A 24,593-nucleotide genomic window follows, 5' to 3' on the forward strand; every position below is an offset into this window, starting at 1 on the left:
ACAGCTCTGCTTTCTAGATACAAAGATAAGAGATAAGGCTCCACCTACAGGCCTGGACAACAAAATTTTGATGGCAAATTCACAAGGCTTAAATGTATAAACATATGTAGTACGTAAGACTTATATACAATATTACTAACTTATAAAAGTATATTTTCTATTTTGACACTTAAAAGTTCTGCGTCAAGATAGAAATTTTAAGCAAGTACGTGAAGCAATCTCATTATCTGCGACAAACATCTTTCAACTAAACATATTCTCATGCTAAAAATACAAGCACAGAAGCTCTCTCCAAGATATTTCCTGTGACTAACTTTCAATCACTCATGCTATTACTCCCTTCTCAATCCCTCCCTACCACAGTTTCATAGAAGTAGACTTTATATAGAAGTAGACTTATTTGATTCCCCTACAAGACTGTAAGCTACCTCAGAGCAAAAGGGATATTGTGTTCACCGTTTTGTCCTTTGCCCTTGTGCCTCTCCACACTGTCGTCGGGTCTTTTAAGAGTTTCCAGCCTGTTGCCCTGCCTCGGTCTCTAGGCAACGGTGGCTGTGGTTTGGTACATAACCTCATCTAATACTCAGAATTGGTCCATCACTAAGTATTGCTCTCTCCATACTACAGTCGATACAACTGAGTAAACCATATACCAAAAGCGTACTCATGAGTTTGGGAATGACTGAAGGTCTATGAATGTATTTACATTTAATGAGAGGTTCTTCTGTATTGAAGAACACCAAATCACTCACTTATTCAATGTATTCAATGAAAGTAAAACACCATTAAAACTCCAATCTTATCCACACATGTAAGTTACCAAGTGAGTCAAACAATATAGTGTAAAAAGAACCAGTTCAAAAAATAAATCTGCTCAAAAACTCAAACTCAGATACTCAACAATATTAGGGGTTTCAGCTGGCTACCCACAATGTGATAGGACAAGGGTTCCTGATTGGAGTAACTGTCCAACTCTGAAATGCTCCTACACACAGTCCAGTCCTATGTAACCCAGGGATCACAGAGTACAGTTCTCAGTCAGGAATAGTCAAAATTACCAGGGAAAATCCTTGAAGAAGGTATGCTGGATAACAATACACCATGCCTCAAAAGTCCAACTGAGTCCATTTCTCCTTCCCAACACTAAACAGAATCGCCTTCCTCTCAGGCTGAGCCCAACCGCGGTATGTAGCTAGAGTTGGGGGTGATGTTTTAAACACTTGGGACCAACTGAGCAGTGATGTGTTTGCATTGTGGAAGGCAGGCAGAGGAAACTCAGATTCACTCTTTCCACAGCAGGCACCAAGTAGGTGTGGCGGGGCCGGATCACCTCCACTGTTTTCTTGGCTCGCAGTTCTCTCCCTGGCACAGGTGCATTTGCATACATAAATGATTCATAGAAATCCAAGGCCCATTCGCAGCAGGTGCTATTCTATTCGCAGTTTATAGATGCTGACATTAAAAATAAGTTCTCCAGTTCTACCTAATAGAGTCAAAACAAAACCCTAAAATTGATTTAAGCATGTCAAATAGATGCACAAGAATTCTTATAGTTCCTGGGCAGCGTGGTGGCACAGGATCGGGGCACTGGAGTTAGGTCAATGTCACCACACAATTGTGTGCCTTTGGCAAATCTCTTTCAGATTCAGTGTCTTCACCTAAAAAATGAGGCTATTATCTCTACCTTGCAGTGTTGTTTTAACTCTTGAGGTAATTTACAATAAAGCACAACGTCTCACCCAAAGAAGGTGTTCAACCATGTAACTGTAATAATAATGACAATCATCTGCAAACATAAAACAACTCCTAGAAACATGCAGTGTTTGTACAAAGTAGGTATCAGCACCATTTTACAGACTGAGTCTCTGTGGATAAATAGATGTTATGTCTATAAAGTCAAATTGGTACCTATTATTCATCCAAAAAAAAAAAAGAAAAACATTAAGAGATTTTAAAGAAATATAATGTGTGGACAGAGGCTTTGGGCTGTTTTACAAAGTAAAAAATAATTACACTTAGCATCCTAAGAAAAACAAAAAGTATATTCCCTATGGTTCTGCAGTAAGATCAAATATCCTTGTTTTATGTTGGTTCAGAAGAGAGGCACACATCAGTTTATCAGGATCACAAATATACAGACTCAACTGTCGGGGGAAGTACCATACCACAATTTAAGGAGCACCAATTCAGAGTTTTTAATTCACATTAACTACCTGATGGTTTCACTATCTCATAGTTGATAATAATACAAATTGCATCATCAAATTATCAGATGTCTTTATACTAGATTATGCCCAAATACCTTTTAAGGACTACTCATTCTGAAAGCTTCTCTTTTAGAATGAGTTTAAACACCACCTCTCAAGTACAGCTGGACACATCTATTAGGTTGGAGCAAACATAATTGCAGTTTTTGCAATTATTTTTAACCTTTTAAACCGCAATTACTTTTGCACCAACCTAGTTATCTTGCTAGGAGCAATGATTCATAATACATATACACTGACTAGATTAGAACCATCCTGGCCATTGTACAACTCCATTGTTTATTCAGAGGTATAAAAAAGGTCTTTTAGGTAATTATCCTTCCTATTATTTCAGAAATAGGTAAATACAGAATTCAATCCATTACTAAAAAAGTTATTTGGTACCACCATGTTTACCTTTTTCCTTGCAGTAAAATACCTAGTTCCAACTTTAGAGTTTCTGAACAATGCTTTCCCTATCCTCAGCTTCTCCTTTTCATCTAATAATTACGTATAGCCACCAAAGGCAAAAAACCAAATTTTTTTTTTTTAATTAATTTTATTGGGGTGACAATTGTTAGTAAATTTACATAGATTTCAGGTGTACAATTCTGTATTACATCGTCTATAAATCCCATTGTGTGTTCACCACCCAGAGTCAGTTCTCCTTCCATCACCATATATTTGATCCCCCTTACCCTCATCACCCTCCCCCCACCCCCTTACCCTCTGGTAACCACTAAACTATTGTCTGTGTCTATGAGTTTTTGTTTCTCATTTGTTTGTCTTGTTCTTTTTGGTTTATATACCACATATCAGTGAAATCATAGGGTTCTCTGCTTTTTCTGTCTGACTTATTTCACTTAGCATTATTCTCTCGAGATCCATCCATGTTGTCACAAATGCTCCTATATCATCTTTCCTTAACGCCGAATAGTATTCCATTGTGTATATGTACCACAACTTCTTTATCCATTCATCTATCGAAGGACATTTTGGTTGCTTCCATGTAAAAAACCAAATTTAAACCTAGATCCTGGTAGCAACCCCCCTTTTCTTTGAAATACCAGTCTTTAATAATAAAGTTTCTTCATCTTTTCAAATCTGTGTCTCTTACTTACACCTACTGTAATGTTACTTAAAATTTCAACTAAATTAACAAGTGATCAAAAAAATGAAAAATCAAAACAATAGGAGAGAGTACACCAGACCTTCAAAGTTTCCAATGTACTGCAAATAACAGGTCTCACAGCTGTGCCAGCTCATTCTATTTAAGCTCTTTCTGCACATCAACCTATGAAGATTCGTCCCTTCCTCTTCCCTCTTCATAGTTACTTTTAAAATCAGCAGGGCCTCTGTCTCAACAATACTCCAAAGGTACCCATGTTTAAACATTCCTTCTTCCCCTCCTCAAATCCTATTTTTCCTATTAGAATCTGACAAACCTTTAAGGCTAGCCTCTTAGGGGTGGGTACTAGTTCCATTCAACACTCTCCGTCTCTCCTCTACTCTTCTCCTTAGTTCAACATTTACAGAAAACAAAGGAGGCAAACTGGCATTGGTGCAGGCCACAGGGAGTGTCTGAAAATTAAGGAGAAATAGTTGTTTACTCTAATACTGATTACCAGCTAGAGGAAAGCTGCAGGATACTTGAGAGCAAACATAAAGCAATGCAGAGAGCACAAAATAACATATTAATACATGTAAACAGGTGTGCCTCCAATAGCTGAAGTTAAGTAAAGTGAGTACAAAGAAAATGATTCGACGTTTGAGGCAGGTGGAGATGGTAGGGAGAAAACTGGGTTGAGGACACTGAGACGAGAAAGTTAGATTTGCTAAAACAGGTAAGAATGAATCATTGTAAATTCTTAAACAGGAAAGATAAAAAAAAAGATGCTAAGAATTGAAAACTTTAAATAAATCACTTTAAATTTTCTTTACAAACACATCATAAAGTTCTAAATTCAAAGATTACAAAAATAGGCACCACATTCTAAATAGATTTTTAAAATATCACTTTCTGGGATCTCCCCCTCCCACTTTTCTCTATTACATTTATGTAGTTTCTCAAATTACATAGTTGATTGAAATAATCTAAAAATTTTAAAAGATCCCCTTTTTAACAATCACATACCACCTTGTCTTTTCAGTCAGATCCTCTTCATACTGAGGTGAAATGAAGATAGGAAAAGGAGGTGATGCTTATGCTTTTCAAGTTAAATAATTTCTGGCTTTCTTTCTCATTTCTTACCAACAATTTTAATACCAATCTAAACTGACAAATAGGACCACTGAAATTTAGCACTGAAAGGCTTTAAAGGAAAAAGAATCTACATAGTAGTCATTGAATCAAATGAGAAAAAAACGCATACTTTATCATCATGCTAATACTAAAAGTCACATTAGGGGCTTTATCTTGCATTGCAGCACAATTTATCTCTTAACTGCTTCTTTGTTTGTTCTCCTTCCCTCTTGATAGACTAAAAACTTAAAGCAAAATCATCCAGTTGCAGGATTTCAGAGGAGCAGACCACCTGGGCCACACTTCCTGTTACTGGTCAGAACACCTGGGCGAGGTGAGGACAGCAGAGCTGCAGTGGCCCCACTGCACACAGGTTGCCACTGACTCTGAAAATACCAAACTGCTTTACCTGGACCCCAGGAGTGAGCTACTTTCCCTCACACATTTGTCTTGAAGAGTACAGGACCGTACACATGTAAAGTGTTTAGTGTTGGTAGTAATATAGTGTGTTACTATAACAAAGAATCAAGCAGACAGCAGGGGAGGTGGATTCCAAAGTGCTGCTAATTGCTAGCAAAGCCACCAAGATAACTTCTTATTCAAATACCTTCTTACCAAGATATAGCCATAAAGCTTACTGTTCCGACCTGTAATAAACATCTTCAACATTTTAATATGACATAATTTATATAGGATTCTCTCAACTGGAGGCTCCGCCTACCAACTTGTGAGTTGTTTCATCATGAAGAAGGCAAATGATAGGTCAGAAGACTCTGGAGCTCAGCCAGAAGTAAAACGACATACTTATGTGTGAAGGCGATAAAACAGATAAAAACAAGCTTTCAAAATAAAGGTCCCAAACCACTACCTAGTGACTGGGCAAGTCAATATGCGCGCACATGTACAGACACAGTGACAGTAAGTGGGGTCGGAGGAAAAAGGAAAGGATTTAAATCAAAGGTGAGCAGACTTAAGTCAGACAAATAAAAACTTCCTGACAACTTGCCAAGCATCTAACAGAGGTAGCTGAATCTACTTCCCAATAAGACAAAGCTTCAGGCTGTTACTGTGCTTCTGTATGTGAGGAAATAGGCAGACAAAGAAGCATAACCAGAGGCAATAGCTGTTGACACAGAGAACCAAGCTATATTTAAACTAAATATTAATATTTAAACTAGTGCTCAAGTCAGCAGCACATATACTAACGTATTTAAACTAAACATTGCAAAATGTTCACTGTGAAGATCATCAGCTTAATTTAACTTTTCAGCACCACTAATGCTTGGCACTGCCAGGATTATTCACCCAAAGTTCACAATTCAGGAAACTTGAGTGAACTCATTCAGGAAGTGCCCTGGCTCTCAGGTCCCTGGTAAGGACACACCGTCTGCTGCTTCCTCCCTTTATTCAACAGACATCAACCAAGGCTCTTCTAAAAGCTGGCTCTGTGTTTGATACCAGACAGCAACCAGTCTGGCCTTCAAGGGCTCCTGGTCTAGTGCCGGAGACAATCCAGTCAGAAATTACAATACAGGGTGATGAGTACCTTTACTGCTACAACAACATAGCCATCAAGGACACAAAGCCCCAGGTGACTCTACTATCTGCTTAACGGTGACTTTACTACAGTGCTTAATGGTGTTCACAGGCTCCTATTTCCGGTTCCTCTTAAACATAAAGCTTCTCTATTGGTTCTCAATTATGCCATAAAATACTAAAACAGAACCCATGTCTCATTTGTAGCATTCTATGGCCACTCTACCAACATTTGGACATGGAGATACTTCAGTCTGATATACCACAACCAACTGCACATTGGATTGGAGAGAAGAAGCCATCCACACTGCCCAACGTTCTTCCACATGTTGCCCGGGCCGTGCTTTTCATACTCTGGCTGCGTATGACCTCAGCAAAATGAGGATGCTGCACCAGGGGACCAGCCCAAGGAGGGCGAAGTCACAGGAATCCCTCCCCTGCACCTTACTGTGGGCCCTGCGGCACCTCACCTCAGCATCACCTGCCACACTTTTCATTCTTGAGCCATTGAGAACCACCAAATTCAGCCTACCGTGTTTCCCTGAAAATAAGACCTAGCCGGACAATCAGCTCTAATGCGTCTTTTGGAGTAAAGATTAATATAAGACCCAGTATTATTACATTTATATTTAGTATATATTATTGTACCTGGCCTTATAGTAAAATAAGACCGGGTGTTATGTTAATTTTTGCTCCAAAAGACGCATTAGAGCTGATTGTCCGACTAGGTCTTATTTTCGGGGAAACACGGTATCAACTTAGAAACCATTATATGCCACTAAATTTGTAAATATTTCAAAACATATTTCAAAGCTGACTTTGTATTGTCAAAGCGTTATGAACTAATGAGGCCAAGTTTTAATAAATGGTAACACTGACCATCTCTACTGGGCAAAGCTTCAACAGGGCCTGGCTTGACACCAAGGCAAGACACTTTCTCGATTAAAAAAACCAGGTTTGGAAAAATAATCCTCAAATATGCATTTAAAATTAGCCTAGCGGCTTGTTAAATAAGCCTTCAGGGCATTTCCAGATACTCAAGAGTTCCAGCACTTTCTTAAAAGAAGGGTGATTTTTCTGGCCCTGTTTTTCATTAAGCATCCCTCCGAAATGTAACCTCAAATTTTCAGTGACAATAGTCTTAATGTGTTCAGGCGAGTGGAGAAAACGATGACCCGTGCGGGTTAAAAGTTGAGAAAGAAGCCCTTCGCGTGTTTGTAGCCAAGTTCGACACAAACGAAGATCGGCCAAGGGGCGGGGGTTTGAGACGAGAAAAACTACTCCTACTTCGGATCCGGTCTACAACCTGGAGGCAGGCAGGCGGGACGCACAGCCCCCGAGTAACACCAGCCACTTCCCCGCCCCGGCCTCACCGCGGATCACGTGCCGAGGGTGCCCCATCCCCCAGGACCGGAGGCGGGATGGAGACGCGGCCTCCGGCTGCGCTTTCCTCCCGGTGACCGGCTTGGCCAAGCCTCACTTCGGCCTCAGCTCGAGCTTCCACGCCAGAAACCCGGGCGGGTGGGGGGGTCTGAAGTGACCATCACCTCGGGCAGCAGTTGGGGCACCCGCATTTTTCAAAGAGTCATCACGTCCCCCTCCAGTTCAACCGACAACTCCCGGCTCGCCCCCCGCCCGACCCCGCGAGCCCGTCCCAGCCCAGCGCTGCGTCTACGTGACCGCGAGGCGACCGCGCGGGCACCTGGGGGCGCGGGCAGGGGCCACTCCGCCCGCGCTGCCCAAGAGGGTCGGGGCCTCCGGGAGGGCAGCTCTGAGCCTTGTTGGAGACCCCCGCTACCTCTGAGCGCAGAGACACGACGCCCGTGGCGGAGCGCGGCGCAACATAGCGAGGACCCCGGCCCGGCGCCCGCTTACCTGCGGCGGCTCGAGTCACGGCCCGCGCCGGCGCCAGCGGGCAGCGAGGACCAGCCAGGAAAGACGCGCTTGTGGGCAGCTTAGGGGGCGGGGCCGGCCGGGAGCGCGCGGAGCTCCGGCGCCCGCCGCCGCCGCCGCTTCGGGAGCCGCCTGGGCCGCAGCCGAGCCAGGCGGCCCTCATGAATGAGACGCGGCAGCGGCAGCGGCCGGGCGGCGAGCGGGAGACGCGCGGCCCCGCCCCGTCACGTGACGCCGCGCTGCACCGCCCCCTCCTGGCCTCGCTCGGGGGCCCAGGGCTTCGGAGCTCGCGGATGCCGCCGCTGCCCGCCTCCTGCGCTGACTGGTGGGGGCCCTGACCTCTCTCGTGCTGAGGTAAATCCGAGCATTACTTTTCTAAAAATAAAGTTTCTTCCGGTCTCCATGGCAACTCTGCAGCGTGTCAAATGGAACTTAGAGTCCAGTTGCTAAAAAGGAAATATTATTAAAGTGTACAAAAGGCAGACGGCATGAATGGTTTATAACCCCCTTTGATCACCAGTAGCGCGTCTGATGGGTGATTTTCACATCCCTACTCCCCCACCCCAAATCTTACATCCCCTTTTAAATGTATACTTTTTAAAGAAATGGATTGCTAGCGCTGTGTATTATTGTGGCACACTGGTTTCTATCTTTTTGCAGCCTGTTTTATTATGAGCGGAAGTGCGTGTATTACTTCCAAATGCCATTTAATTTCTCAGTAGGCATCCTGTGGATGATAATTCATACAGCTTTGAGGATATTGAGAAACAGGCATTTCTATAAAGCTCCTGTGCGAGGAGCCCAGCCACCGCACAGTTTCTTCCCACAGGTGGAGACTGGGCTGTAGGGACCAGGGAACAGGCCCTTGTCACAGGGCTCCCCTGGGCTGGTTCTGCCAAAGGAACTTCCTCTTCCAAGTTCCTTTGCCCTTTAGCTAGCACTCAGCCAAGCTTTGCCCCATCCTTAACCAAGTACCGAAAGAGACATAGGTGGTTTCACTGGCCCAAGCACACGAGGAATTTTCCTCTTCTTCGCCTTTTACCTGGCTTCACAAGCGACATCAAAATTTAGAAAGACAAGGACTGGAATTTTCCATCCATATTTCAAAGCACTGTACTCCACTATGGAGAAGTGGAATTAGAGCAAGAACAAGAGCTGGATCCTCAGTGTCTGCATCAATACTAACATGGAAACAGTAAGGCCGTTCTCACAGGATTGTTTTGAGGATGGCACAAGATTACCTACGAAGGGCTTACTTTAAAAGCTTCGTGTCTGGAACCTGGAACATGCCGTTACTGTTCATTTTCTTTCCTTTCTTCCATTTTTCCCACTTAAACTTCTTGTTTCAGGCTATTTTCACTACCTTCTGCCTTGGGAGGGAAATGTTCTGCCAAACTTCCTTTCTTCCTTTGATCATTCAGGAAGTCCTAGGCATCCCTCCCTTTCTCCAACCTTAGATTTGATACCTCACTCTGGATGAGTGCTTCACATTTCTAAGATTTCCCCATTCTCCGGTGTCTACCTAATTTATGCCACCACTTAAACAAAGTAGAGACTCATTAAATATTTATTGCATGATATCCCTTCACATCCTGTCCCTGACACCTAAGAAGCGTGTGGGGAGCACCGAATTTTCACCTACTCCATTGGAATGTCAGAGGAAGGAAGCTCTTTCTTCACCTGTCCTCTGACCTCACCACCCTCCAGCTCCAAGGGAAGAACCTAACTGTGCTAAGTTTCCCCTCTTCCTCAACTCTGGGTTCATCCCTTAGTTTTATCAGGCTCAGGCGTCTTCTACCACTGAAGAAATGTAGACGAGGAGCAGAGGAGACACAGCAGACTTTATTCCCCCTTAGGCTATCAATTAATCTCACAGTTTTGCTTCCCAGCCTGGAAAGAGGAGTCTAAGATTTTTCACTTCACAGTCTTGCTTCTGCTCCTCCTCCTCCCCTGAAACTGCTCAGGCTAAAGTCACCAACAACCTTCTGATTGCCAAACACAGTGGATCCCCTTCAGGCCCTCTTTCGCACAATCTCTGTAGGGTAAGACACTATTGACCACAATTTCCTTCTTTAAATTCCTCCTCTCATCAACCAGAACTCTTCTGAGAGCCACGTATAAGAGACATCTCTACCAGCAAGGCCCACAGTGATGCAAATTCAGGCTCATCATGTTTGCTTCTTCAAGCTTGGTCCTACTGAATCCCCTCTCTTGGCTAATTACACCATCATCCATTTCGTCATCCTCGCCAGAAACCTTGGAGGGAGTCTCATGTCCCTCTCCTCCCATTCCATGTCCATCAAGTCCTGTCCTTTTCATTCTCTTAATCTCTCTGCGGAACTACCATGTTGGCCACCTTCAGGGTCCTCCACAGTTGCACAACGTGTGGCCTCACTCCTCTAACAGTCAGGCCCTCTCTCACCATGTCTCATGATTCACGGCAGGCATATTCGAGCTGGTCTCCCTGCCCTTCATTCCTCCACAGTTCTAAGTACCCTCCATCCTGAATTGCAGATATGACCATGGCATAACTTATTGGCAATCCATTGCCTAGAGGAAAAAGTCCAAGTTTCCTTTGCAGCATGGCATCCAGAGAGCTATTTTTCTCTCAAATTTTCTCTTCTGCTCCTTCTACCAGGTATGCTTTATCTATTCTTTTTGCAATGGGATGAGTTTTAAAATAAAATATTAACTTCTATTTGTCTCCATGCATTGACCCCTTAAAAGAGTATACCCAGGCATTCTGCTTGTCTCAAGGAACTTCTGGAAAGCAGAAGTTGCCTGCAAGATATTTCCTTCCTGTCTTTAACTCCCAACACTCTGAACTCATTGAGCAACCAATATAACTCAGGAGGGAGAGGACCAGTGAGAAAGGGTCTCTTTGAGGGAATCTGGGAGGGGGAATGATATTCCCTACAGTAAGAATAAAATCTCCCCAGCCTGAAGTTGGAAGGGAGATGGTCCTATGTCCTCCCTTTGGCAGCTCCCAGGGAAGGTGAATAAACCTTAGAGAAATAATTTTGTTTCCAGTTTATGCATCTTTTCTGTGAGAACAAAAACTTGTTAGCATTTTCTGAGCCATCTAGTAATTCTAACTACAAACCAATGAGGTGGCTGCTATCATTTACACCATTTTATCGACGAAGGAACTGAGGCACGGAGAAGTTGAATGACTTGTCTCAGGTCTCACAGTTAGTAAGCAGTGATCCTTGGCTTTGTCTCCAGGCCTGCTTGACTCCCAAACCTATATTTTTACACCACCTTTCATTAGTTGCCTCTACTCCCCTCTGCCTCTGCCTCTACCCCAGTCAATGTCTCTTTTTCTCTTGCTACTAGTCCACCTCGTACAGATCACAATAACACCTATTCCACATATAGTAGGTGGTCAAAAAATATTTGACAAAAATTAAATGAGGATTTCAATTTCTAGTGATATGCTCAGCTAGGGTGTCTGGACTAACTTTTTCACTGAAAACAACAAAAATACCAGGTAAAATATTAAAAATATATTCCGGAAGGGATCTATAAACTGTCAAGAAGTTAAAATAATAGAACTATGACAGAGTAAAGGCCAGAACCCAGAGAAATAAGCAGAGCCCAAAGTCAGCTTTTGTCTGGAAGGTATTTGCTGAATCTAGTGAATTTGAATACTGGTTTGTGCAACCTCAGGAATCTTGGGGGCAGAAGTAAAAGCCTAGTGTCAGCTTTAAGTGGGGAGTTTAATAAAAGTGGAACCCCAAAAGCAAAATCATAGAATAAGAAAAACAAATCAATTATTTTTGAGCCTATACAGAAATTTCACTAAAGTTGATCATAAATTGAGCCATAAGGCAAGTCTCAGCAAATTTTGAAAATTTTGTATATATTTTCTTAACACAATACAATTAAATCAAGAATCAATTTTGAAAAAAATATAACTAGAAAAACCAATTTGTTTGGAAATTCATGTTCAAAAACAAATTCAAAAAACAAATCATTATGGAATGTGACAACATTTCAATACTATGTATCAAATATTTGATACTATGCAGAAGTTTGAGAGATAAAACTGAGCAAGTAGTTAAAAGATTTGAAATGTAAGGTTTGAAATAAAAGGTTTGAAATGTAAATAGCAAACAAGTTAGAAAAAGAACAGCATAATAAAGTCCAATAAAATAGAAGAAAGGAAATAATAAAGATAAAATGAGAAAATAATAAAATTGAAAATGAACATATAATAGAAAGGACCAACTAAGCCAAACACTGGATTTGTGAAAGACTAATAAAATGTAAAACCTCTGGTGAAAAGTGATCAAGGAAAAAAGAGAAGGTACAACAACAACATGAGGAATAAAGAAAAAGCTATAATCACACATGATGAAGAAATGACAAAGATAAGGGAATTTTGTGAATGTTTTTTAAGCCAATTAATTTGAAAATTTAGATGAAGGGGAAAATTCCAAGAAGTTTAAGTTAATAAAACTGAAATAGAAAACCAGAATAGACTCATTACCATTCAAGAACTTGAGTCTATTGTTAAATATTTTCTGCAAAGAAAAATCCAGGCTGAAACGATTTTCCCAGCGATTTCTACCAAACACTCAAGGAATAAATAATCCTAATCTCACACAAGCTTTTTCAGAGTATAGGAAAAAGAGATTATTCCTCAAATCATTTTATGAAGATAGCATAACCTTATAACAAAATCTGACTAGTAGAGTGTGAGAAACAAAAATTTCTGGCCAATGTCACTTATAATTATAGACACAAATCCTAAGCAAAATGTCAGCAATTTAAATCCAGCAAGATGATATACCATAGCCAATTTTACCTAAGAATGCAAGGTTAGTTTTAGATAAGAAAAAAATATTAATGTAATTCACCACATTTAAAGATTAAAGGAGAAAAATCATATGACAATCTCAGTAGATTTTTTAAAAACAGCCTTTGATAAAATTCAGTATCCACCCAGAAGAAATTCATAATAAGTTAGGAAAAAATTTTTTTTGATAAAAGGTATTTATAAAAATCTACAGCAAAACAAAATAAGTAACCATTCCTTTTAAAATGGGGAACAAGATAAGTGTGCTGCCATCTCCACTTCTATTCAGTATTGCACTAGAGGTCCTAAATAGTGGAGTAAGGCAAGAAGAAGAAATAAAATATATAGATTTCAAATGAAGAAATCACAATGACAATAGAATTTGTAGAAAATTCAAAAGAATATGTACATAATCTATTGAGATGAATATGAGAGTTTAGTGATGTTGCTGGGTATAAAAGTTAATATATAAAAATCATTAGCATTTATATATACCAGCAATAAACAGAAATGACACTTTTGGAAAGATGCCATACAATGTTTACTCTAATTACCTCATACTCCTTAACCTATCATATTTCTATACAACTGCCCATTCTTCATCACAGCTAGCATTGAAATACACAGGTCTAACTGTTTATTTGGGTGTCTATTTCCTGAAAAAGGCGCCTGCATTCTGTAAAACTTAAATGAAATAAATGTATATGGTTTTCTTCTGTTAATCTTTGTTGTTTAATTTTCAGACCCAGACAGAGACCCTAAGACTTTTTTCCTCCCCTACAGTATCAAAAAACAAGGTACTTGGGAATGAATCTAACAAAATATGTATAAGACTTTTATATAGAAAATTATAAAACTTCATTGAAAGGCTATGAAAACCTAATTAGAGAAATAGGATATCTATGGGTAGGAAAGACCCAATCTCATAAAAATATGAATTCTCCACAAATTGATCTATATAGGTATAATATATTTCCATTCAAAATCCCAACAGAGGTGTCTTCTTCAAGAGATTCTTGAAGAAGAACACAGCGGGAGGAATTACCCTCCTATGTAGCAAACCTATGGAAATCAGTAGGGGTGGGACTGGTACAGGGATAGACAAATAAACCAATCAAACAAAACAGAAAGCCCAGAAACAGATCCATCTTGTATAGATACGTGTTGTATGGTAGAGATGGCAATTCAGATCCTTGGGAAAAAGATGAACTTTTCAATAAACGGTGAGGAGGCAGTTGATTATACATATGGAAAAAATGAATTTGGACCCTACTCTATACCATGTCTCAAAATCAGCTTTCATTGGGTTAAAGACCTATATAAGAAAAACAAATTTGCATCATCATCATTTCAAGGATACACTTTCTTTTTCACATTTTACCATTTCTGAATTGTGATGTTTCTTACAATCAATGGCAACTTACATTTAATGATATGTGACATATAACTTTTAGGAAACAATATAAGAGAATATGTTAACAAATTCTGGATAGGGAAGTACTTCCTTAAAAAGACACAAAAAGCACTAACTATAAAGGAAAAGATTGATAAATTTAACTACTTTAAAGTTAGAACTTCTTTAAAAGAGACAATAAAGAGAGTAAAACAAAACGAAACAAGAATAAGCATCACCCCAGGAGGATATATTTGCAATATATATAATCAATCAAATATTAGACTCCAGAATATATAAGGAACTCACATGAATCAATAAAATTCTTGCAGTCAATAAAAAAATGAGCAAAAGAAACAAAGAAATTTCAGGAACCAGCACAAATAAACTTTTCATAAACTTATGAAAAGGCATTTAATTTCATTAGTAATCAGGGAATTGTAAATTAAAACTGCAAAAAGATACCATTACATACCCATCAAAATGGCTAAAATTTAGAAAGCTGTTCAATTCGAAGGTTTGACAAGGTCGTGGAGTGACCAACTAGAACTCACTCTGCTGGTTGGAATTCAAATGTGTAACAACTTTAGAAAATAGGCTGCTATTACCTAGAAAGTTGAAATGCACATACATGAAGACCGAGAAATTCCAATATTAGGAATATACCCTCAAATAATTATTGCACAAGTGTACTCAAAGACACACAAGAATCATTATGACAGCATTGCTCATAATTGCAAAAAGCGAGAAACAATCCAAATGTTCACTGAAGGTGGAATAGGTGATTAAATTGTTATAATCATATAATGAAATAGTACACAATTACATTAATATGGAAGAATCCCAAAAATAAAATATTGAACAAAGAAGCAACAAAAGATTAAACTACAATTCTACTTATTCTATTCCATAAATGGCAACTCTAAATGATGTGTTGTTTAAGGATAAAAGCATAGGTGATAAAAATAAAAAATATGAAGAAAAACAGAGAAGTGAGTAATAGAAATTTCAGGGTAGAATTGACTTTGATAGAGAGGGAGAGGGGAGCAATCTGAGAGGGGCCTACAGAAGGTCTTGGGTAGGGTAATGTACAGTAATGTGCTATTTCCTGGCTTGGGTGATGGGCACATAGGTGTTTGTGTGTATCTTTATTTCACAATAAAATTAAAATAAATGAACAAATGAAAAATGAATTAATAACTGAATACATCTGTGTATTTTTAAAAATGTTGTGTGCCTACAAACTTTGTAAGTTTATCTTCATCTCTTGTAAGACAAACTTGCATATCTTTTAACTTCCTTAAAAAGCTTCAAGGAACAGTTTCTTTTCAACAGCGTGTTACACAGCTTGTTTTGTAATAAATCCTTCTAAATGATGAGGAAGAAAAAGTAATGTAAGATGGACCAGAATTATAAAAGAAAATAATAGAAGCAGGAACACTCTTCTAACTAATAAGTCACTCATAACATACCTATCTCCAAATTATTCCATTTAGGTTTGTTTGTATTCTTTTAAATCAGTGATTATAATTCTTAGTTTTCGGAACAAAGACTTTCTCAGTCATTCCATAGACTTTCTTATTTTCACTGGTCATGTGCTGCCAGGGTCATACAACCAGGGATCTAAGAAGCCAGCATGTTTCAAATGCTGCTGGAGCAGAAATCTCAGCAGTGAATGTGGTTGTCCTGTCTCTGCGGGAATCTCTCTAGTCCTGAGCAGTTCTTGGGGGGAGGGGGACAACTCATTCCATAATAAGGCAGTTAGGACAGTTGCCCTACTCAGCAGGCACACCTATCCATAGGGAAGACCTTCCTGAGGTCACTTGATTTCATCTAGAAAACAAACTCTCTCTGAAAATCTACTCATCGGAGTACCCACCACCTTCCATAGTTTTCACTTGGGTAGTTTAGAGAAAATGTGTTCTGTAAATTTTGTGTAAGAAGGATTTGATTATCAGTACCTTGAGACTTTTCTGCTTCTTTGTAGTGATAAGCTTTTGTCAGTATGTATTTTACAATATAACCAAACAAAAATTGATAATGAATATAATATATATAATGAATAATTTGGAAGATATGGGAGGAGAGAGTTTTAACTTGCCTAAGAAGCGCCCTGTCCCCAGCACGTCGGAAAGCCCACCGCAATTCACTGTTACAGCAATGATACTGAGACCATCCTGGAAAACTTTCCATATGTGAATATAACTTCCGTGTGCTTCCAGATTGCTTGTTTCAGCAGCTACTTTTTTATTTCTTTCCAAATAGCTACTAATTTGAATGGAATGTCTGGACTACCACTAACTGTTCTTAAAGAATGCATTTGCAAAGTATGTCTGCTCTCCTTACACCCTTTCAAAAGACTTTAAAAAACATCCTTTGTTCGTCCTCAGTTTGGGGGCATTAGTTCTACATAATGATCCTTGATGATGTATGCATTCCCCTTCTCTCATCTCTCCTATTTTCTCCTTCACAAAAGCTCTTCACAAAATTAATTTTTCTTGGCAACACAAAATGTTTTTATCTCTATCTCCTTCATATGTCTCTAAATGGCTTACTAATGGTAGACAAATTTCTTCCAAGTGTTTGGCTTTTTAGATTATTTTCTTGTTAAAACTTGAGTTTCAGTGTTGTTGTTGTCATTGTTGTTTTTCACTAGGGTAGTCTTTATCATTAAGTAACAATCCCCAGAATTTGTTAAATAAATGCTTAGCAAGCTTAGAGTGCTATGTAGTTATTAATTAGCTAATCTATGAAGCATCTGCTTGAGCTAGTTAGTTACTAAGTACCCTCCACAAACTTTATGAGGAAACAGACTACTTTTGAACTCAGGGATGGGCCAGTTTGTATTAACTTCTGGGTGGAGAAGAATACAGCACTTGGCTCAAAGAGTACAGGAAGAAAGAGAAGGTACAGCTGGAAAGGGGAGTCTCAAATGGACAACTTCTATTCCCAACCATCCTTCACCCTCAGCCAACACATCCCATTCCTCTTCTATCCTCCCCTCCAAAACACACCACATGCTGCTGAGACTTTTTTTAGCCAGAAGAGAAAAGATAAAGAAAAGGCCCAAAGGGTTACTGTGGAGGAGGAAGGTTACCCTCAAGGTTCTTCTGACTGGACTAGTAATCAAATATACATGAAACAAGAGAAAATAACAAATTTAATGCGTACATATGTATGGGAAGCCTGTACACAAGAGAGACAGAGATCCCACTTGAATGATAGGTTCAGAGACAGAAAGGGAACATGGGTATGTATAATAAGACATCCTGAGCTAGGGACGAGGTAAGGTGCCTTGGGGGTTTCAAAGGGTCATTGCAAGTTGATGAGAAGAGCAGATGCTTAGTAAATATAAATTTGTCCTGCTCTATAAATAGGTCAAAAGAGGTTATTTCTGATAATTGCTTATTATGGGTAAGGCCCCTAATTCAAGTTCTAGATAGTTAAGGGAGGGGCAGAAGTTTCTCCTGAGCCTGCAGCTAAAATTGCCTTTAGCTCTAAACAATCTGCATACCACAGAGGCACATTTTGGGGGGGACCCATTCTGAACCCCTACGGTAGCAAGGAGGAAAACGATAAGAAAGAACCCCAGGCTTCTGCACAGAATCAGAAATCGGCTTTAATAACTGTCCAACGGATGAGAAACATAACAGTTTGGGGGTGGGGGTAAGAGTCACTGTGGAGAAAATCTTTCCCAGAGCTGATGTTACTACCATTACATAACCACCTTTCTTTCCAGATTTCATGTCTTCTCAAACTTTCTGGAATTTTCTTATGATCCTGTGCCAGAAAACATAGCTCCATGTGTCTACAAACTGAAAGCAGATGCAACCTGGGATGGGGGTCCTTTGAAAAAATCCGACAAGATACTAAAGGAAATTCAGACTGAGAATGTGGAATTTACAATGGAAACAAACACCTAATCGGTCCTCCTGTTCTCAGGTTTGAGTCTAAATTTAGACTGCAGTATAGAAGCGCATGAACATGAGACAGGTTAGTCAGCATGTTGTTAGGTAGACAGGGAGGTCCCTGGTGGAATAAACATATCCTGAAATTCCAGGTTCTGAAGTAGCCCTGAAGTTAATAAGTTATCTCCTAAATTCCTGTTGGGTGGACAAACGGAATAGACCTGATAGATAGGAATGGGTTATTTCGTTAATCCCTTCAGGATGGACAAACATGACAAACCTGATAGATAAATTCTATTAGAAGGTGCCAGCCCACTTCCCCAAGCAGACAAGGTATAAAAGTAATCCCACATCATTTGGGGATTCACAGGAAAAATTACCCTACATCAAACAGGCCTGAAAAGCTTTTCCTGCCAGGTTGACATCTCTTTACCTCTTCTATTTTAGCCTCGGGAAGAAGTTTTACATTGTGTGGGGACAGAGTCCCGGAGAGCAGTTTCCAGGCTCTTGGCCTCATGTGGAAAGGTGCTGGCTTGGTTATTAGGTGGCCATCCGCAGTGGCTGGGTGACCATCATCTGTTACCAGTTAGCCATTAGCTACTAATATAACTGCCGTGGCTACGATAGGGGTTGTTGGTTGGCAGAGAAGTGAACGGCGGATTGCGGATCATGGGGACCCTACTTCCTGTGTCTTGCCCGGCTGCCAGCGAGACTGGGGTGTAGGAAGATCCCCTGCTGGGGTACTGGCGGATGTTTGTTTTTGTGTCTCGACCAGCTGCCATTGAGAATATAGTGGTATGACTCCCCTATCTATGGCTCCATTGGTGTTTCTTTTTGGCCTCACCATATCCTGAGTTCTAGTGTGGGGAGCAGGACCAGAGATCCTGCATGACACATTGTTATTGTTTTAGATACAGAAGGCTCCTGAAAATTCTCAATAGATATCAGTGCTCTGAGCCTTTGAATGCCTGTGATAGTTTTAAGAGAAAATCCAGCAACATGGAAATATTTACAACATCAATATCACCTCTGTAGACCCTCTTCGGTTAGAACAATGAAACCCTGAAGGGATGGTTTCGTGAATGTCATGAGGGATACCTTGCTCGGTACGCCATTGTCACGCAGGGCGGCCTGCGGGGTCTCTGCTCCTGCTCCCCACATAAGAACGCAGGATGTGGCTAGGCCAAAAAGGAACACCCACAGAGCCATAGGTAGGGGAGTCATACCACTATAGTCTCACTGGAGGCTGGATTCACACAACGTGCGACCTGCTGTCTGCTTTTCTGCCAACTGACTCCCCTCTCCAGCGTAGCCGCTGCAGTTATATCAGTGGCCAATTGGCTAACCAGCCACAGCTGATGGTCCACTAGCCACAGCCGACAGCCATCTACTACCCGAACCAGCACCTTTCTACGTCAGGCCGAAAGCCTGGAAACTGTTCTCTGGGTCTCTGTCCCCACACTCCACCCATACAGGGTCTTGCCTCACAATCTACACGACAAGCATCTTCCGCGAGGGGCCCTGTGTGAGGAGCCTGGAGGTGAATGCAACATCCTGGACACAGCCAGGCTCTCTGGGCACAGCCAGGGTTTCTCAGGGCACCACAAGTCCTTCTGGGCACAGTCAGACTTCCTGGACTCAGCCAGGGCTCTCAGAGCACTGCCACTCTCTCTGGGCACAGCCAGACTTCCTGGGCACAGCTAGTCTTTCTCACATATTCTCCATGGCAGCTGGTCGAGACACAAAAGCAAACATCCGCCAGTTCTACTACATGGTGGTACGTTCCCAAGCAAACAGTCAAGCTGTCCATTAAATTAGGGATGGAAGGCAATTCCCCATAGTCCATAGTCATTCGCCAGGGCTGTCCTGGCGGTGAGGGATGACCTTGACCTTACCTGCATCTCCCACGGCGGACTCAGCAAGCCTTTCCTCCTGGGACAAATCCCACATCCAGGCTGCCTCAGCAAGAACTTACCAGCCCACAGGGCCGCAACGACCTTCGCTTTCTCTGGCCTATGCTGGTTGGGGAACTGTCCACGTCTTCTCACCCCTCTATAGGGATCAGCTCTCCGGCAACTGCTCCTCCTGGTCTTCCTGAGACTGAGTGTTCATACGCACAAACTGCTCCACCGCCCTTCGGAGACCTTTGGCTGGCATCGTACCCTGCTTATGAAACTGAGCTTTTATACGTATAAACTGCTCCAGTACATTCCGGAGAGTTTTGGCCGACACCACACCCTGCTCGCTGCGCCATGTGTCATGAGGGAGACCCTGCTTGCTGCGCCATTTGTCATGTGGGGTATCAGGCGGGGTCTCTAGTCCCGCTCCCCACACAAGAATGCAGGATGTGGTGAGGCCAAAAAGGAACACCCACGGAGCCATAGGTAGGGGAGTCATACCAATATAGTCTCACTGGAGGCTGGATTCACACTACGTGTGACCTGCTGTCCACTTTTCTGCCAACCGACCAACGCCCCTCTCCAGCCCCTCTCCGCGGCAGTTACATCAGTGGCCAATTGGCTAACCAGCCACAGCTGATGGTCAACTAGCCACAGCCAATGGCCATCTACTACCCGAGCCAGCACTGTTTTACGTGAGGCTGAGAGCCTGGAAAATGCACTCTGGGGCTCTGTCCCCACAGTGACATACACCACTCCCTCTCACCCCCACCATGTCTTTCATCCATCCTTTGATCCTATCTGTTAACTAGACAAACCCCTGTCCTCTTATCTACGTCTTCCTGATACGAACCAAATAAAAGGGCTTCTTGCTACAGAAACTCTGAGTTTTCTTTCTTTGGTGTTTTAACTCCATTAGTTTCTTCATCATAAATAATAGATTGTTTTTAACCTAAATCATAGAAATCTCCTACCCCTGCTTTAGATAATTACCCTGATGGAGAAACTGACATAAATTGTCCCCTGCCATGTGGAACTGACCTAAAATGGTGGCCTGAGCAGAGAGAGAAGTCCCCAGCCTAAGCCCCGCCCGCTTCCTCATAACTCCCTCCAAGCCACACCCCGAGCCAATCACCAGACATCACCTACCTCTTCCCCAACTCAAGGAACGACCCAACCCACAAAATCCTGCTCAAAACCTTGCTAGGGGCTCAGTCTTTGGGAAGTATCCTGCTGAGCCCGCCTGTGCAATAAAGCTGACTCTCCTAACTCTCTGAGTGCCGCTTGGGTTTCTTCCGGTCCTGGTATCCGTAACAACCCTAAAAGTTGTGATTCATACTTGTTGATTGTAATCATTGAAGCCTAATAATGTTCTCTCCTACCCGTTCCAGGCCTAACTCCTGGACAAATAATTAGCAACACCTGAATGACGGGTTGAATGGCCACAGGCTCTATAGAACTAACGGATTTGTTAACTAAAATCTATTTTTCCTCATTCAGGGGCCTGGAGGGTGCAGAGGATGCCCCAGCAAGGTTGCCAGTCACAACCAAAGAAGCCAACACGGTCTTCCAGGAGGACCTTGAGACCCCTTCCTCTCATCTGAGATCAGATAGGGCGAGTGTTCTGTGAGTACCCGAACAGGTAGGGACAGCGCTAGGCCCCTGTCCAGCAGGAAGCAGATACAGAAGAAAAGACCTCTGGTCCCTCAACTTCCCATCGAGATTTTATGGGGATCATGTCTCTCAAGGGGCAAACAAGGCAGGCAGTTAGAAACAGGCATCGGGTCTCTGCATTCCTGCATAATCCACAGAATGGGACCACCCAAAAGACCTCCTCTCTCCACCCAAAACTTCCCTTTACATTGTAATTATCTACCCCTATGAGGTACAAATGGGTACAAAATACCCAACTAGATTAAACAGGCCACTCACACCTGCGCGGTAAAGGCTACAACGACCTTCATTTCACCTGGGCCTCATAATACCATCATTATAACATCATACATATGCCCAGAAGTTCATTAATATCATAACAGACTGAATTCTGGGAAGGAACATGCACAGTCTAAAAAGATGAGGTAATAGCCTCTTGTCAATCACAGGTGTCAATCAAGTGGGCCCACGCCTGGAAAGGAACAGCCCATTCTAGAGAAAAAAGGATAAAAACTCCAAGTCCTCACCAGTCTGAGCCCATTAAGCCTCTTGAGCCTTGCCTTTGCTCGGGACCCGCTCCAAACCCTTTGAAGTGTACTTTTTCTTTTAATAATGAGCCCTTGAGCCATTCTCTGTTGCTTGGGTCTGCTCCTCTTTCTTTGGAGTGTACTATCTCTTCCAATAAACTACTCCTTCACTACTTTATTTCTGTGTCTCATTCAATTCTTGGCTTAAGACGCTAAGAACCTGGACACCACGCCAAGAACAGCCCACTCTCTGGTAACACTCCCAACTTTGCTCAAGTTGCTCCCTCTATCTGTAATGTTCTGCTGCTCCCTCAATTCTACTTATTCTTTCAGGTTCTGTGCAAGTGCTGCTTCTCCAAGAGTCTTCCCGAAACTCATCAACTGGATGTAATTTTTTTCTTTGATTTTTATTGACTAGTAAAGCAATTTATTTGTATAATATCTCATACAAGGCCCTTATTGTGATTATTTTTATGTAAATTCTATCTCCCTTTCCAGATTATTTGACATTTGGCTGCCTGATACATGGCTGGTTTGTTATTGCTGCTTCAATAATATCTAACACTATGTAGAACACATTGCAGAAGGACGCTGAATAAATATTTGATGCACAAATGGATGAATGTAGCACTGAGTAAGAGAAAAGGTGGATCTACTCAGTGGGTATATTGCACCATACAGCAATCATCCTATGGGAAAACATTTGCATGACAGCGAGTGGTAAATACCAGTGTTTTTGCCTCCACCAACCTCCAACTTTGTTTCCCTCCTCTTCCTTCTGAAAACTAGCCAGACTCATCTCATCACTGCTGCAAAATGTTATGCTCATTCCTCGGTCTGCAGCTTCCAGCATGACATTCTTCCTACCTGAAATGCACTACCTCTCTGCTTCTAATTTTCTAAGTCTTGCCATCCCTTCCAGGTTCAGTTTAACGTCCACTTCCTCTAGGAAGCATTCATTGGTAGCCCTTGGGAGCAGCGTGCTATGAAGAAAGGGCATAAGATTAAGATTCACTCTCCCGGGATTCTAGTTTGGGCTCACCTACTAGCTGGACAATTTGATTTGTGGGGGTTCAGAAAAATCCACCCCAAGACATGCCTCTATTGTATATGGGTTGTTTTGTGCTGAAGGCAACTTTAGCTGTGGATTCAAGAGAAACTTCTGCCTCTCCCTTAACTACCTAGAAGAACTTGAATTGGAGGCCTCACGCATAATAAAGAAGTATCAGAGATAACCTCTTTTGACCTACCTATAGGGCAGGACAAACTACTAATTACTAAACATGTGCTCCCCCTGCAATGACCCTTTGAAGCCCCCAAGGCACTCATCCCTACCTCAGAAGGTCTTGAATACCTATTTTCCCTTTCTGTCTTTGAACCTCTTGTGCATGTGGGGTCTCTGACTGTCTTATGCATGCCGAGTTCCCATACACATGTATTAAATTTGGTTATTTTGTCTTGTTAATCTGTCTCATGTCTATTAGATTATTAGACCAACTGAAAGAACCTTGAGGGTAGAGGAAAGTTCTTCCTTCCCCACAGCTTCATCTCTCCTGACCACTCACTCCTCATCTATAAAATGAGTGCTTAGATTACATGGTCTCTAAAGCTCTTTCTGGATTCATAAATTCTATCATACTAACCTCTCCAATCTTGGAATTTTAGCACACACATGAATGCAATCTCTAGTAAGCTGAACTGTGATTTATCTTTTTATATCCAAGTCTAGTTCATTCAACTCATTTGTAACTCCCTCAAGGACCAGAAGTACATCCTTTAATTATTTGCAGACTTGTCATTTAGGATAGAACTTTTGGTAATAAATATTTTTGGTAATAATGACAATAATGGATAGTTACCAATGCCTGTACACTTTTCCCAGATGCTGCTGGTCTTGGAGCTAGAATTGGCAATGGGTCACAGTTATCACACAAAGCAGAAACATAGAGAGATCCTGGGTCCTTGATAGCATCATTGGGCAGCTCTCCTAGCCCTGAACTGGATACTTTAGAACTTTCTGTTATATGAGAAAAATACCCCCACTCTCCATCTATTTAAGCCACTGTCTTTGAGATTTTCTATTACTTGTAGCTGAGCACGTCTCTAACAGGTATACCAGTGCACCACTTTGTTATATGAGTAAGTGAGATAATGTAAATCCCTTAGAGTCTTCCATAGTAAGACCTCAACAGATGGTTGCTGTTATTATTTTAAGGCATACCTCTATTTCACCTCCTTTCCCCCAGCCCCTCACCCTACGGCATCTGAGCTTTATAAGGGAAGAAATACAGGTGTCAATCGTCTTTTTTTCTTTCCCATTAACCTCTGACTTTCTGAAGGTATACTACTGCCTTAGTCTGCTCAGGCTGTTATAACAAAGTACCATAGACTAGGTAGCCTATAAAACACAGAAATTTATTTCTCACAGTTCTGGAGGCTGGAAGTCTGACATCATGTCAGGTTCTGGTGAGGTCCCTCTTCTGCGCTGAAGATGCC

At 41.6% G+C, this 24,593-nt stretch overlaps 1 protein-coding gene and 1 pseudogene across 3 annotated transcripts in view; one reads left to right on the forward strand and one right to left on the reverse strand.

Annotated features, from left to right (window-relative positions):
- Window positions 1-7,564, forward strand: part of LOC308509859 (small ribosomal subunit protein eS1-like) — a 33,387-nt pseudogene extending 25,823 nt beyond the window's left edge. The window contains exon 3 of the transcript in view: window positions 7,246-7,564. The product of the transcript in view is annotated as a small ribosomal subunit protein eS1-like (transcript). The remainder of the gene's footprint in view (window positions 1-7,245) is intronic.
- Window positions 1-8,032, reverse strand: part of LPIN2 (lipin 2) — a 78,716-nt gene extending 70,684 nt beyond the window's left edge. For both annotated transcript variants that reach the window (XM_081078702.1, XM_081078701.1), the window contains exon 1: window positions 7,900-8,032. The gene's annotated coding sequence lies outside the window, so the exon portion shown is untranslated. The remainder of the gene's footprint in view (window positions 1-7,899) is intronic.
- Window positions 8,033-24,593: the final 16,561 nt, after the last annotated feature.

This window comes from Rhinolophus hipposideros (assembly GCF_964194185.1).
Source record: "Rhinolophus hipposideros genome assembly, chromosome: 17".
In the NCBI taxonomy this organism is placed as follows: domain Eukaryota; kingdom Metazoa; phylum Chordata; class Mammalia; order Chiroptera; family Rhinolophidae; genus Rhinolophus; species Rhinolophus hipposideros.